Source organism: Larus michahellis, unplaced genomic scaffold (assembly GCF_964199755.1).
Source record: "Larus michahellis unplaced genomic scaffold, bLarMic1.1 SCAFFOLD_35, whole genome shotgun sequence".
In the NCBI taxonomy this organism is placed as follows: domain Eukaryota; kingdom Metazoa; phylum Chordata; class Aves; order Charadriiformes; family Laridae; genus Larus; species Larus michahellis.
In genome coordinates, this window is record NW_027436006.1 from 2,429,154 (window position 1) to 2,445,853 (window position 16,700).

A 16,700-nucleotide genomic window follows, 5' to 3' on the forward strand; every position below is an offset into this window, starting at 1 on the left:
ACCTGGGGGCTGCAGGCTTTCCTGCTGCCTTCAGCCTCGACACCACCCTTTCCCACTTGGCGCCGCGCCAGGCACAAAAATGGCCATATGGCTTGAGATGGGTCCCCGGCCCAAAGAGCCAGCAGGGAAAACTATGCCTTGTTCTAAAGGTCTTTGGGAACCGCTTGCGCAGACCCACAGACCTGGGGGCTGCGGGCTTTCCTGCTGCCTTCAGCCTCAGAAAACCACCCTTTCCCACTTGGCGCCGCGCCAGGCACAAAAATGCCCTATGGCTGCAGATGGGTCCCACGCCCAAAGAGCAAGCAGGGAAAACTATGCCTTGTTCTAAAGCTCTTTGGGAACCTCTTGCATAGCCCCACAGACCTGGGGGCTGCAGGCTTTCCTGCTGCTTTCAGCCTCAAAACCACACTTTCCCACTTGCAGCCGTTGCAGGCACAAAAATGGCCATACGGCTGGAGATGGGTCCCATGTGCAAAGAGCCAGCAGGGAAAACTATGCCTTGTTCTAAAGCTCTTTGGGAACCGCTTACGTAGCCCCACAGACCTGCGGGCTGCAGGCTTTCCTGCTGCCTTCAGCCTCAACACCACCCTTTCCCACATGGAGCCGTTGCAGGCACAAAAATGGTCATACGGCTGGAGATGGGTCCCCCGCCCAAGGAGCCAGCAGGGAAAACTATGCCTTGTTCTAAAGCTCTTTGGGAACCGCTTCCGTAGCCCCACAGACCTGGGGGCTGCGGGCTTTCCTGCTGCCTTCAGCCTCAAAACCACCCTTGCCCACTTGGCGCCGCGCCAGGCACAAAAATGGCCTTCTGGCTGGAGATGGGTCCCATGTCCAAAGAGCAAGCAGGGAAAATTATGCCTTGTTCTAAAGCTCTGCGGGAACCACTTGCGTAGCCCTACAGACCTGAGGGCAGCGGGCTTTCCTGCTACCTTCAGCCTCGGCACCACCATTTCCCACTTGGCGCCGCGCCAGGCACAAAAATGGCCATATGGCTGGATATGGGTCCCAGGCCCAAAGAGCAAGCAGGGAAAACTATGCCTTGTTCTAAAGCTCTTTGGGAACCGCTTGCATAGCCCCACAGACCTGGGAGCTGCAGGCTTTCCTGCTACCTTCAGCCTCAAAACCACACTTTCCCACTTGGCGCAGCGGCAGGCACAAAAATGGCCATATGGCTGGAGATGAGCCCCCGCCCAAGGAGCCAGCAGGGAAAACTATGCCTTGTTCTAAAGCTCTTTGGGAACCGCTTGCATAGCCCCACAGACCTGGGGGCTGCAGGCTTTCCGGCTGCCTTCAGCCTCAAAACCACCCTTTCCCACTTGGCACCGCGCCAGGCACAAAAATGGCCATACGGCTGGAGATGGGTCCCACGCCCAAGGAGCCAGCAGGGAAAAATGTGCCTTGTTCTAAAGCTCTTTGGGAACCGCTTGCGTAGCCCCACAGACCTGGGGGCTGCGGGCTTTCCTGCTGCCTTCAGCCTCAAAACCGCCCTTTCCCACTTGGTGCCGCGCCAGGCACAAAAATGGCCTTCTGGCTGGAGATGGGTCCCACGCCCAAAGAGCCAGCAGGGAAAACTCTGCCTTGTTCTAAAGCTCTTTGGGAACCGCTTGCGTAGCCCCACAGACCTGGGGGCTGCGGGCTTTCATGCTGCCTTCAGCCTCGACACCACCCTTTCCCACATGGAGCCGCGCCAGGCACAAAAATGGCCATACGGCTGGAGATGAGTCCCCCGCCCAAAAGAGCCAGCAGGGAAAACTATGCCTTGTTCTAAAGCTCTTTGGGAAACGCTTGCATAGCCCCACAGACCTGGGGGCTGCAGGCTTTCCTGCTGCTTTCAGCCTCAAAACCACCCTTTCCCACTTGCAGCCGTTGCAGGCACAAAAATGGCCATATGGCTGGAGATGGGTCCCCCGCCCAAAGAGCCAGCAGGGAAAATTATGCCTTGTTCTAAAGCTCTTTGGGAACCGCTTGCGTAGCCCCACAGACCTGGGGGCTGCAGGCTTTCCTGCTGCCTTCAACCTCGACACAACCCTTTCCAACTTGGCGCCGCGCAGGCACAAAAATGGCCTTATGGCTGGAGATGAGTCCCCGGCCCAAAGAGCCAGCAGGGAAAACTATGCCTTGTTCTAAAGCTCTTTGGGAACCTCTTGCGTAGCCCCACAGACCTGGGGGCTGCAGGCTTTCCTGCTGCCTTCAGCCTCGACACCACCCTTTCCCACTTGGCGCCGCGCCAGGCACCAAAATGGCCATACGGCTGGAGATGGGTCCCCCGCCCAAGGAGCCAGCAGGGAAAACTATGCCTTGTTCTAAAGCTCTTTGGGAACCGCTTGCGTAGCCCGACAGACCTGGGGGCTGCAGGCTTTCCTGCTGCCTTCAGCCTCAAAACCACCCTTTCCCACTTGCAGCCGTTGCAGACACAAAAACGGCCATATGGCTGGAGATGGGTCCCCGGTCCAAAGAGCCAGCAGGGAAAACTATGCCTTGTTCTAAAGCTCTTTGGGAACCGCTTGCGCAGACCCACAGACCTGGGGGCTGCGGGCTTTCCTGCTGCCTTCAGCCTCAGAAAACCACCCTTTCCCACTTGGCGCCGCGCCAGGCACAAAAATGCCCTATGGCTGCAGATGGGTCCCACGCCCAAAGAGCAAGCAGGGAAAACTATGCCTTGTTCTAAAGCTCTTTGGGAACCTGTTGCGTAGCCCCACAGACCTGGGGGCTGCAGGCTTTCCTGCTGCTTTCAGCCTCAAAACCACACTTTCCCACTTGCAGCCGTTGCAGGCACAAAAATGGCCATACGGCTGGAGATGGGTCCCCCGCCCAACGAGCCAGCAGGGAAAACTATGCCTTGTTCTAAAGCTCTTTGGGAACCGCTTACGTAGCCCCACAGACCTGCGGGCTGCAGGCTTTCCTGCTGCCTTCAGCCTCAACACCACCCTTTCCCACATGGAGCCGTTGCAGGCACAAAAATGGTCATACGGCTGGAGATGGGTCCCACGCCCAAGGAGCCAGCAGGGAAAACTATGCCTTGTTCTAAAGCTCTTTGGGAACCGCTTCCGTAGCCCTACAGACCTGGGGGCTGCGGGCTTTCCTGCTGCCTTCAGCCTCAAAACCACCCTTGCCCACTTGGCGCCGCGCCAGGCACAAAAATGGCCATATGGCTGGAGATGGGTCCCATGTCCAAAGAGCAAGCAGGGAAAACTATGCCTTGTTCTAAAGCTCTGCGGGAACCACTTGCGTAGCCCTACAGACCTGAGGGCAGCGGGCTTTCCTGCTACCTTCAGCCTCGACACCACCATTTCCCACTTGGCGCCGCGCCAGGCACAAAAATGGCCATATGGCTGGAGATGGGTCCCAGGCCCAAAGAGCAAGCAGGGAAAACTATGCCTTGTTCTAAAGCTCTTTGGGAACCGCTTGCATAGCCCCACAGACCTGGGAGCTGCAGGCTTTCCTGCTACCTTCAGCCTCAAAACCACACTTTCCCACTTGGCGCAGCGGCAGGCACAAAAATGGCCATATGGCTGGAGATGAGCCCCCGCCCAAGGAGCCAGCAGGGAAAACTATGCCTTGTTCTAAAGCTCTTTGGGAACCGCTTGCATAGCCCCACAGACCTGGGGGCTGCAGGCTTTCCTGCTGCCTTCAGCCTCAAAACCACCCTTTCCCACTTGGAGCCGTTGCAGGCACAAAAATGGCCATACGGCTGGAGATGGGTCCCACGCCCAAGGAGCCAGCAGGGAAAAATGTGCCTTGTTCTAAAGCTCTTTGGGAACCGCTTGCGTAAACACACAGACCTGGGGGCTGCGGGCTTTCCTGCTGCCTTCAGCCTCAAAACCGCCCTTTCCCACTTGGTGCCGCGCCAGCCACAAAAATGGCCTTATGGCTGGAGATGGGTCCCACGCCCAAAGAGCCAGTAGGGTAAACTATGCCTTGTTCTAAAGCTCTTTGGGAACCGCTTGCGTAGCCCCACAGACTTGGGGGCTGCAGGCTTTCCTGCTGCCTTCAGCCTCAGAAAACCACCCTTTCCCACTTGGCGCCGCGCCAGGCACAAAAATGGCCATATGGCTGGAGATGGAACCCCCGCCCAAAAAGCCAGCAAGGAAAACTATGCCTTGTTCTAAAGCTCTTTGGGAACCGCTTGCGTAGCCCCACAGACCTGGGGGCTGCAGGCTTTCCTGCTGCTTTCAACCTCGACACCACCCTTTCCCACTTGGCGCCGCGCCAGGCACAAAAATGGCCATATGTCTGGAGATTGGTCCCACGCCCAAAGAGCCAGCAGGGAAAACTATGCCTTGTTCTAAAGCTCTTTGGGAACCGCTTGCGTAGCCCCACAGACCTGGGGGCTGCGGGCTTTCATGCTGCCTTCAGCCTCGACACCACCCTTTCCCACATGGAGCCGCGCCAGGCACAAAAATGGCCATACGGCTGGAGATGGGTCCCCCGCCCAAAAGAGCCAGCAGGGAAAACTATGCCTTGTTCTAAAGCTCTTTGGGAACCGCTTGCATAGCCACACAGACCTGGGGGCTGCGGGCTTTCCTGCTGCCTTCAGCCTCAAAACCACCCTTTCCCACTTGCAGCCGTTGCAGGCACAAAAATGGCCATATGGCTGGAGATGGGTCCCACGCCCAAAGAGCCAGCAGGGAAAATTATGCCTTGTTCTAAAGCTCTTTGCGAACCGCTTGCGTAGCCCCACAGACCTGGGGGCTGCAGGCTTTCCTGCTGCCTTCAGCCTCGACACAACCCTTTCCAACTTGGCGCCGCGCAGGCACAAAAATGGCCATATGGCTGGAGATGAGTCCCCGGCCCAAAGAGCCAGCAGGGAAAACTATGCCTTGTTCTAAAGGTCTTTGGGAACCGCTTGCGTAGACCCACAGACCTGGGGGCTGTAGGCTTTCCTGCTGCCTTCAGCCTCAGAAAACCACCCTTTTCCACTTGGCGCCGTGCCAGGCACAAAAATGGCCTTATGGCTGGAGATGGTTCCACGCCCAAAGAGCCAGCAGGGAAAACTATGCCTTGTTCTAAAGCTCTTTGGGAACCTCTTGCGTAGCCCCACAGACCTGGGGGCTGCAGGCTTTCCTGCTGCGTTCAGCCTCAAAACCACCCTTTCCCACTTCCAGCCGTTGCAGGCACAAAAATGGCCATACGGCTGGAGATGGGTCCCCCGCCCAAAGAGCCAGCACGGAAAACTCTGCCTTGTTCTAAAGCTCTTTGGGAAACTCTTGCGTAGCCCCACAGACCTGGGGGATGCGGGCTTTCCTGCTGCCTTCAGCCTCGACACAACCCTTTCCCGCTTGGAGCGGTTGCAGGCACAAAAATGGCCATACGGCTGGAGATGAGTCCCCCGCCCAAGGAGCCAGCAGGGAAAACTATGCCTTGTTCTAAAGCTCTTTGGGAACCTCTTGCGTAGCCCCACAGACCTGGGGGCTGCAGGCTATCCTGCTGCCTTCAGCCTCAAAACCACCCTTTCCCACTTGGCGCCGCGCCAGGCACAAAAATGGCCATATGGCTGGAGATGGGTCCCACGCCCAAAGAGCCAGCAGGGAAAACTATGCCTTGTTCTAAAGCTCTTTGGGAACCGCTTACGTAGCCCCACAGATCTGGGGGCAGCAGGCTTTCCTGCTGCCTTCAGCCTCGACACCACCCTTTCCCACATGGAGCCGTGCCAGGCACAAAAATGGCCATACGGCTGGAGATGGGTCCCCCGCCCAAGGAGCCAGCAGGGAAAACTATGCCTTGTTCTAAAGCTCTTTGGGAACCGCTTCCGTAGCCCCACAGACCTGGGGGCTGCAGGCTTTCCTGCTGCCTTCAGCCTCAAAACCACCCTTTCCCACTTGGCGCCGCGCCAGGCACAAAAATGGCCATATGGCTGGAGATGGGTCCCATGTCCAAAGACCCAGCAGGGAAAACTATGCCTTCTTCTAAAGCTCTTTGGGAACCGCTTGCGTAGCCCCACAGACCTGGGGGCTGCAGGCTTTCCTGCTGCCTTCAGCCTCAGAAAACCACCCTTTTCCACTTGGCGCCGTGCCAGGCACAAAAATGGCCTTATGGCTGGAGATGGTTCCACGCCCAAAGAGCCAGCAGGGAAAACTATGCCTTGTTCTAAAGCTCTTTGGGAACCTCTTGCGTAGCCCCACAGACCTGGGGGCTGCAGGCTTTCCTGCTGCGTTCAGCCTCAAAACCACCCTTTCCCACTTCCAGCCGTTGCAGGCACAAAAATGGCCATACGGCTGGAGATGGGTCCCCCGCCCAAAGAGCCAGCAGGGAAAACTCTGCCTTGTTCTAAAGCTCTTTGGGAAACTCTTGCGTAGCCCCACAGACCTGGGGGATGCGGGCTTTCCTGCTGCCTTCAGCCTCGACACAACCCTTTCCCGCTTGGAGCGGTTGCAGGCACAAAAATGGCCATACGGCTGGAGATGAGTCCCCCGCCCAAGGAGCCAGCAGGGAAAACTATGCCTTGTTCTAAAGCTCTTTGGGAAGCGCTTGCGTAGCTCCACAGACCTGGCGGCTGCAGGCTTTCCTGCTGCCTTCAGCCTCAAAACCACCCTTTCCCACTTGGCGCCGCGCCAGGCACAAAAATGGCCATAAGGCTGGAGATGGTACCCCCGCCCAAAGAGCCAGCAAGGAAAACTATGCCTTGTTCTAAAGCTCTTTGGGAACCGCTTGCTTAGCCCCACAGACCTGGGGGCTGCGACCTTTGCTGCTGCCTTCACCCTCGACACCACCCTTTCCCACTTGGCCCCGCGCAAGGAACAAAAATGGCCATATGGCTGCAGATGGGTCCCACGCCCAAAGAGCCAGCAGGGAAAACTATGCCTTGTTCTAAAGCTCTTTGGGAACCACTTGCGTAGCCCCACAGACCTGGGGGCTGCGGGCTTTCCTGCTGCCTTCAGCCTCGACACAACCCTTTCCCTCTTGGAGCCGTTGCAGGCATAAAAATGGCCATACAGCTGGAGATGAGTCCCCCGCTCAAGGAGCCAGCAGGGAAAACTATGCCTTGTTCTAAAGCTCTTTGGGAACCGCTTACGTAGCCCCACAGACCTGGGGGCTGCAGGCTTTCCTGCTGCCTTCAGCCTCGACACCACCCTTTCCCACTTGGCGCCGAGCCAGGCACAAATATGGCCATATGGCTGGAGATGGGTCCCCGGCCCAAAGAGCCAGCAGGAAAAACTATGCCTTGTTCTAAAGGTCTTTGGGAACCGCTTGCGTAGACCCACAGACCTGGGGGCTGCAGGCTTTCCTGCTGCTTTCAGCCTCAGAAAACCACCCTTTCCCACTTGGCGCCGCGCCAGGCACAAAAATGCCCTATGGCTGCAGATGGGTCCCACGCCCAAAGAGCAAGGAGGGAAAAATATGCCTTGTTCTAAAGCTCTTTGGGAAACGTTTGCGTAGCCCCACAGACCTGGGGGCTGCAGGCTTTCCTGCTGCTTTCAGCCTCAAAACCACCCTTTCCCACTTGCAGCCGTTGCAGGCACAAAAATGGCCATATGGCTGGAGATGGGTCCCACGCCCAAAGAGCCAGCAGGGAAAACTCTGCCTTGTTCTAAAGCTCTTTGGGAACCGCTTGCGTAGCACCCACACACCTGGGGGCTGCAGGCTTTCCTGCTGCCTTCAGCCTCAGAAAACCACGCTTTCCCACTTGGCGCCGCGCCAGGCACAAAAATGCCCTATGGCTGCAGATGGGTCCCACGCCCAAAGAGCAAGGAGGGAAAACTCTGCCTTGTTCTAAAGCTCTTTGGGAACCGCTTGCGTAGCCCCACAGACCTGGGGGCTGCAGGCTTTCCTGCTGCCTTCAGCCTCAGAAAACCACCCTTTCCCACTTGGCGCCGCGCCAGGCACAAAAATGGCCATACGGCTGGAGATGGGTCCCACGCCCAAAGAGCCAGCAAGGAAAACTATGCCTTGTTCTAAAGCTCTTTGGGAACCGCTTGCATAGCCCCACAGACCTGGGGGCTGCGACCTTTGCTGCTGCCTTCACCCTCGACAGCACCCTTTCCCATTTGGCGCCGCGCCAGGCACAAAAATGGCCATATGGCTGGAGATGGTGTTGCGTGAAACGGGGCCAAGCGGTTTTGGCAGAAGATAAACCCCCTTGCGTTCTAACACTCCTCACCGAGGTGGGAGGCTAGGTGCGGCTAGGTTTAAATTCTGAGTGATGCCCAATTCAGCACTATCAGTCCAATCGCGTTTAATATGTATTAAACTACTACGATTTGGATACACTAATAGTGGACTGCACCTTCAGTCTAGTCGTGCTCCCGAACTAGCACGGCCTCTCTGTAGTTTTGGTCGCGTTCAGTGAGAAAGCGGAACGACTAGCTACTTAAACAGTGCAGTTTATTTAAACAACAGATATACAGGTTCTTTAGGATTGCCGGTGATAAATACACTGTCTGCAAAGCACGTGCAAATAAAGATATTGCTAAGTATACAAACGCGCGACAAAACTATAAACGATACAGCCTGGCTATAAATGTAGGGTAGAGATTCTCTAGAGAAATTTCTAAGTCCCCGAGAAAGCGCTCGGTGTAATCGAAGTCTTACCCAAAGGCGTCCCTATGGGGGGGAAGAAAGGCTCAGCCCGTCGACTGATCCTGGAAATCAGCGGTGGAATCCTTCGCGATGGTGTCTTCCCTGACATCCCCTCTCTCTTGGGCTATTTTTATATTATTTTTTTATCTTCAAAGTGGAGTTTGAGTGACTTTAGTCATACATACTTTTATTATGATTAATGTATTCAAGGAGGAGTGTTCACACCTCGGGGGCGGATAGCCTCCGGGATGGAGGTGTGTTTTGGTACATTGTGGTGAGCAAAGTTCGCACAAAAGGACAGCATTTCATCAACATTAGACGAAATGTTGGCTCGGGTAGCGTGTAGGCCGCTTATCAGTTCCGTAGTACCATCTCGTCCCCATATCTGCTATTCGTCACAAGGGAAGGCCACGGAACAAGCGTGTTCCGTTCCATCCCTCATGTAGTTTCGCAAACAACCTTGTACAGGGAATCACAGATGTTGCATTCTTTGTGTGCTAGCTGCGGCTGTATTCTACCTCAGAAGCCTCTTGATTTTATGACTTTCCTTAATGTGTGAACAATGCTGTACTTTTGTATTCTTGGCCAATTTAGTAATTATTCCACATAATCCACCCCGTGACTACAGTCACTCAAGCTCCACGATAATCAATACTGATGGGGAATATCACATGTCCTCTTATGGCGAGGGATATCAAGTGCAAATACTTCTTGTGGGGTGATTAAGCGAGTTAAGCGTTTCATCATAATCCAAAGTCTAACATACAAAACAATTGTCAAAGCAAAGCACAATACAGTGAGTACTAGTAGAACAACAACAGGATGGAGCATCTTGTTAAAAAGTCCTGTAGCTGTTGGTGACCGTCCAAAGAGGGTGTCCCACCATTCATGTCCTCCGTCTCTCTTGACCCTTTCCAGTACATGGTGTATTTCTTCAACATCATGATGGACAGTAATCAGAGTTCTTTGTCCATTTTCTTGGGCCTCTTTCAACAATCGCTTCAATTCATCGTGTTGTAGCAACTTCTTCACTAGTGAGAGATTCATTCCGATAGGGGTAGGCAGCAAATCTCGAATCAATGTGTAATTAGATTGTAGCAATTGAAAAGACGTAACAGGAGCTGAATAACTGAAGTCACATCCAATGATGTTAGTAAAGTTACAAACACAAAGATTTGAGTTATTACTTGTATCTACTGCTATGTCATCTACGAATACAAAAGTACAGGGAGACCTCATGCAAACACACCCTTTCCCAATATATACAAGCACAGTTTCTGGGGTTTCATCAGGTTGTATCTCAAAATGACAAACATTCTGGTTGGTGTCAAGACAAATGTCTTGTGCCTTGAGAGTATTACTCTCACAAATGAATCCTTGTTGATCTCGTGAAATGCATGCTTCAACATCAACAGTTTGCCATTTATTCTCGTTTTGTTGTGCCCACACTCTATGCTCTACCGGATGGAGTATAGCTCCATGGTGATTCAACCCCAGTGCGATGATTGGGTATATGGTGTATACTGAGGCATTGCGTATCGTTAAGACAAAAGCTGTGGCTTTGCTCTCAGTGGGGTCGTAGGTGAAATTAACCAGATACCACCAGGATTGAAATTTTCTCTCAAACTCAATTGCATTATCCCATATTACTTTTCGAATTTCGGTGGGCAAGGTGCCTTCTTCACCTTCCCTTATAATTGCGGCTGTCATAGATTGCATCCACAGTTGGGCTTGGATACAACTAAGGGCCAAGGAAACATTGTTTTGGGTTGTACCAAGTGCATTTGTGATCAGCTGATGGTCTTTTTCACCTGTTTCTTCCCACTGAGGCAATATATTCGATAAAAGCCATTGGTGATTTCACAATGCTGATAGAGAGGACTGTAGAGGATGTTTTAATTTGTCTAGATCACTAGTAGTTGTGACTAGTTTGTTTGCAAGTATCTCAGCATCTATACTATTTAAGACTCCCAGTCCTGTTCCTAAGATACCAGTCACATCTCTCTTCAGTCGTTGTGAGGTGGCAACAGTTCGTCTGTCCACATACAGTTCATCTAAGGTTCCTGTAAGACACAAAAGAAAAGGGAATCTGCTCGGTCTTACTTGACCGACGGGGTTAAAAAGACAGCGAGGTCCACCAGGAATAGTTGTTAAAAACACTCCTGGTCCCCAAGAATCCCCTGCTTCTTCCTCACTCAGCATAATTCTGTCCCCCCCTTCAGAAGAAACTCGCCACACGTACTCAACAGCTGACTCTTCTGGTCGCCTCGAATATTTCTCCCTTATTTTTGTTAACTCGGTTGGTGTCCATGGAACGGTACGCACAGTGGTGTGAATTTCATCATCGTCATCAACCGCAGTTTCAGTTTTAACCAGAGGACGTAAAGGAAAAACTTGGGATTTCAAAGTAAAAGTCCTTTCCTCCTCATCTTCTTCGTCATCCTCACTATTAGACAAAAAATCTCCGGTCTGGGTTCCGGAATTTGGATAACACATTAACTTACGAATCTGTTGGACCTGGGTCGAGGGCTGCATTTTATCTAAGAGCCCAGTCACCGTTTCTAATAATATTTTAAGTTGAGCATTCTGGTTTCCTAAATATTCATTCTCACTCACAAGCTTATCAACTTGAGTTCTTAATTTTTCTCCTGTCTCCTTTTGCAAGGCTAATGATGACTTCAGCACCTCGTTCTCCGATTTCAGGGTTGCATATTCTACAGCTGAAATCAGATTAGGAGCAGGGGTTTCTCTAGCTTCTTGTTGTGCACAAGATAAACAGGCGCCTAACACAGCACAAATCACACCCTTGCCTTTCCCTGCTCTGAGCTTCTGTGAAACCCGACACTCTTCAATACGTTCCACCACTTTCTCTTCATCCTTCCAAAATTTTTGGGCCCACTCCTTCCCAGCCTGGGAAGGGGCACAATCATATTTTTGCAGCAGTTTATCCATGGAAATCCTGCCGACTACGCCAAATTCTGTTGCGTGAAACGGGGCCAAGCGGTTTTGGCAGAAGATAAACCCCCTTGCGTTCTAACACTCCTCACCGAGGTGGGAGGCTAGGTGCGGCTAGGTTTAAATTCTGAGTGATGCCCAATTCAGCACTATCAGTCCAATCGCGTTTAATATGTATTAAACTACTACGATTTGGATACACTAATAGTGGACTGCACCTTCAGTCTAGTCGTGCTCCCGAACTAGCACGGCCTCTCTGTAGTTTTGGTCGCGTTCAGTGAGAAAGCGGAACGACTAGCTACTTAAACAGTGCAGTTTATTTAAACAACAGATATACAGGTTCTTTAGGATTGCCGGTGATAAATACACTGTCTGCAAAGCACGTGCAAATAAAGATATTGCTAAGTATACAAACGCGCGACAAAACTATAAACGATACAGCCTGGCTATAAATGTAGGGTAGAGATTCTCTAGAGAAATTTCTAAGTCCCCGAGAAAGCGCTCGGTGTAATCGAAGTCTTACCCAAAGGCGTCCCTATGGGGGGGAAGAAAGGCTCAGCCCGTCGACTGATCCTGGAAATCAGCGGTGGAATCCTTCGCGATGGTGTCTTCCCTGACATCCCCTCTCTCTTGGGCTATTTTTATATTATTTTTTTATCTTCAAAGTGGAGTTTGAGTGACTTTAGTCATACATACTTTTATTATGATTAATGTATTCAAGGAGGAGTGTTCACACCTCGGGGGCGGATAGCCTCCGGGATGGAGGTGTGTTTTGGTACATTGTGGTGAGCAAAGTTCGCACAAAAGGACAGCATTTCATCAACATTAGACGAAATGTTGGCTCGGGTAGCGTGTAGGCCGCTTATCAGTTCCGTAGTACCATCTCGTCCCCATATCTGCTATTCGTCACAAGGGAAGGCCACGGAACAAGCGTGTTCCGTTCCATCCCTCATGTAGTTTCGCAAACAACCTTGTACAGGGAATCACAGATGTTGCATTCTTTGTGTGCTAGCTGCGGCTGTATTCTACCTCAGAAGCCTCTTGATTTTATGACTTTCCTTAATGTGTGAACAATGCTGTACTTTTGTATTCTTGGCCAATTTAGTAATTATTCCACAGATGGGTCCCACGCCCAAAGAGCCAGCAGGGAAAACTATGCCTTGTTCTAAAGCTCTTTGGGAACCGCTTATGTAGCCCCACAGACCTGGGGGCTGCGGGCTTTCCTGCTGCATTCAGCCTCGACACCACCCTTTCCCTCTTGGAGCCGTTGCAGGCACAAAAATGACCATACGGCTGGAGATGGGTCCCACGCCCAAAGAGCCAGCAGGGAAAACTATGCCTTGTTCTAAAGGTCTTTGGGAACCGCATACGTAGCCCCACAGACCTGGTGCCTGCGACCTTTGCTGCTGCCTTCACCCTCGACACCACCCTTTCCCTCTTGGAGCCGTTGCAGGCACAAAAATGGCCATACGGCTGGAGATGGGTCCCCCGCCCAAAGAGCAAGCACGGAAAACTATGCCTTGTTCTAAAGCTCTTTGGGAACCGCTTCCGTAGCCCCACAGACCTGGGGGCTGCAGGCTTTCCTGCTGCCTTCAGCCTCAAAACCACCCTTTCCCACTTGGCGCCGCGCCAGGCACAAAAATGGCCATATGGCTGGAGATGGGTCCCATGTCCAAAGAGCCAGCAGGGAAAACTATGCCTTGTTCTAAAGCTCTTTGGGAACCGCTTGCGTAGACCCACAGACCTGGGGGCTGCAGGCTTTCCTGCTGCCTTCAGCCTCAGAAAACCACCCTTTCCCACTTGGCGCCGCGCCAGGCACAAAAATGCCCTATGGCTGCAGATGGGTCCCACGCCCAAAGAGCAAGGAGGGAAAACTATGCCTTGTTCTAAAGCTCTTTGGGAAACGTTTGCGTAGCCCCACAGACCTGGGGGCTGCGGGCTTTCCTGCTGCTTTCAGCCTCAAAACCACCCTTTCCCACTTGCAGCCGTTGCAGGCACAAAAATGGCCATATGGCTGGAGATGGGTCCCACGCCCAGAGAGCCAGCATGGAAAACTATGCCTTGTTCTAAAGCTCTTTGGGAACCGCTTGCGTAGCCCCACAGACGTGGGGGCTGCAGGCTTTCATGATGCCTTCAGCCTCGACACCACCCTTTCCCACATGGAGCCGCGCCAGGCACAAAAATGGCCATACGGCTGGAGATGAGTCCCCCGCCCAAGGAGCCAGCAGGGAAAACTATGCCTTGTTCTAAAGCTCTTTGGGAACCGCTTGCGTAGCCCCACAGACCTGGGGGCTGCAGGCTTTCCTGCTGCCTTCAGCCTCAGTAAACCACCCTTTCCCACTTGGCGCCGCGCCAGGCACAAAAATGGCCATATGGCTGGAGATGGTTCCACGCCCAAAGAGCCAGCAGGGAAAATTATGCCTTGTTCTAAAGCTCTTTGGGAACCGCTTCCGTAGCCCCACAGACCTGGGGGCTGCAGGCTTTCCTGCTGCCTTCAGCCTCGACACCACCCTTTCCCACTTGGAGCCGTTGCAGGCACAAAAATGGCCATACGGCTGGAGATGAGTCCCCCGCCCAAGGAGCCAGCAGGGAAAACTATGCCTTGTTCTAAAGCTCTTTGGGAACCGCTTGCGTAGCCCCACAGACCTGGGGGCTGCAGGCTTTCCTGCTGCCTTCAGCCTCAGTAAACCACCCTTTCCCACTTGGCGCCGCGCCAGGCACAAAAATGGCCATATGGCTGGAGATGGTTCCACGCCCAAAGAGCCAGCAGGGAAAATTATGCCTTGTTCTAAAGCTCTTTGGGAACCGCTTCCGTAGCCCCACAGACCTGGGGGCTGCAGGCTTTCCTGCTGCCTTCAGCCTCGACACCACCCTTTCCCACTTGGAGCCGTTGCAGGCACAAAAATGGCCATACGGCTGGAGATGAGTCCCCCGCCCAAGGAGCCAGCAGGGAAAACTATGCCTTGTTCTAAAGCTCTTTGGGAACCGCTTGCGTAGCCCCACAGACCTGGGGGCTGCAGGCTTTCCTGCTGCCTTCAGCCTCAGTAAACCACCCTTTCCCACTTGGCGCCGCGCCAGGCACAAAAATGGCCATATGGCTGGAGATGGGTCCCACGCCCAAAGAGCCAGCAGGGAAAACTATGCCTTGTTCTAAAGCTCTTTGGGAACCGCTTGCGTAGCCCCACAGACCTGGGGGCTGCGGGCTATCCTGCTGCCTTCAGCCTCTACACAACCCTTTCCCTCTTGGAGCCGTTGCAGGCACAAAAATGGCCATACGGCTGGAGATGAGTCCCCCGCCCAAGGAGCCAGCAGGGAAAACTATGCCTTGTTCTAAAGCTCTTTGGGAAGCGCTTGCGTAGCCCCACAGACCTGGGGGCTGCGGGCTTTCCTCCTGCCTTCAGCCTCAAAACCACCCTTTCCCACTTGGCACCGCGCCAGGCACAAAAATGGCCATATGGCTGGAGATGGGTCCCACGCCCAAAGAGCCAGCAGGGAAAACTATGCCTTGTTCTAAAGCTCTTTGGGAACCGCTTCCGTAGCCCCACAGACCTGGGGGCTGCGGGCTTTCCTGCTGCCTTCAGACTCGACACCACCCTTTCCCACATGGAGCCGTGCCAGGCACAAAAATGGCCATACGGCTGGAGATGGGTCCCACGCCCAAAGAGCCAGCAGGGAAAAATATGCCTTGTTCTAAAGCTCTGTGGGAACCACTTGCCTAGCCCTACAGACCTGGGGGCAGCGGGCTTTCCTGCTACCTTCAGCCTCGACACCACCCTTTCCCTCTTGGCGTCGCGCCAGGCACAAAAATGGCCATACGGCTGGAGTTATGTCCCACGCCCAAGGAGCTGGCAGGGAAAATTATGCCTTGTTCTAAAGATCTTTGGGAACCGCTTGCGTAGCACCCACACACCTGGGGGCTGCAGGCTTTCCTGCTGCTTTCAGCCTCAAAACCACCCTTTCCCACTTGCAGCCGTTGCAGGCACAAAAATGGCCATACGGCTGGAGATGGGTCCCACGCCCAAAGAGTCAGCAGGGAAAACTCTGCCTTGTTCTAAAGCTCTTTGGGAACCTCTTGCGTAGCCCCACAGACCTGGGGGCTGCAGGCTTTCCTGCTGCCTTCAGCCTCAGAAAACCACCCTTTCCCACTTGGCGCCGCGCCAGGCACAAAAATGCCCTATGGCTGCAGGTGGGTCCCACGCCCATAGAGCAAGCAGGGAAAACTATGCCTTGTTCTAAAGCTCTTTGGGAACAGCTTGCGTAGCCCCACAGACCTGGTGCCTGCGACCTTTGCTGCTGCCTTCACCCTCGACACCACCCTTTCCCAGTTGCAGCCGTTGCAGGCACAAAAATGGCCATACGGCTGGAGATGGGTCCCACGCCCAAAGAGCCAGCAGGGAAAACTATGCCTTGTTCTAAAGCTCTTTGGGAACCTCTTGCGTAGCCCCACAGACCTGGTGGTTGCAAGCTTTCCTGCTGCCTTCAGCCTCAAAACCACCCTTTCACCTTGGTGCCGCGCCAGGTACAAAAATGGCCATATGGCTGGAGATGGGTCCCACGCCCAAAGAGCCAGCAGGGAAAACTATGCCTTGTTCTAAAGCTCTTTGGGAACCGCTTGCGTAGCCCCACAGACCTGGGGGCTGCGGACTTTCCTGCTGCTTTCAGCCTCAAAACCACCCTTTCCCACTTGCAGCCGTTGCAGGCACCAAAATGGCCATACGGCTGGAGATGGGTCCCACGGCCAAAGAGCCAGCAGGGAAAACTATGCCTTGTTCAAAAGGTCTTTGGGAACCGCTTGCGTTGACCCACAGACCTGGGGGCTGCAGGCTTTCCTGCTGCCTTCAGCCTCAGAAAACCACCCTTTCCCACTTGGCGCCGCGCCAGGCACAAAAATGGCCATACGGCTGGAGATGGGTCCCACGCCCAAAGAGCCAGCAGGGAAAACTATGCCTTGTTCTAAAGCTCTTTGGGAACCGCTTGCGTAGCCCCACAGACCTGGGGGTTGCAGGCTTTCATGCTGCCTTCACCCTCGACACCACCCTTTCCCACATGGAGCCGTTGCAGGCACAAAAATGGCCATACGGCTGGAGATGAGTCCCCCGCCCAAGGAGCCAGCAGGGAAAATTATGCCTTGTTTTAAAGCTCTTTGGGAAGCGCTTGCGTAGCCCCACAGACCTGCGGGCTGCGGGCTTTCCTGCTGCCTTCAGCCTCAAAACCACCCTTTCCCACTT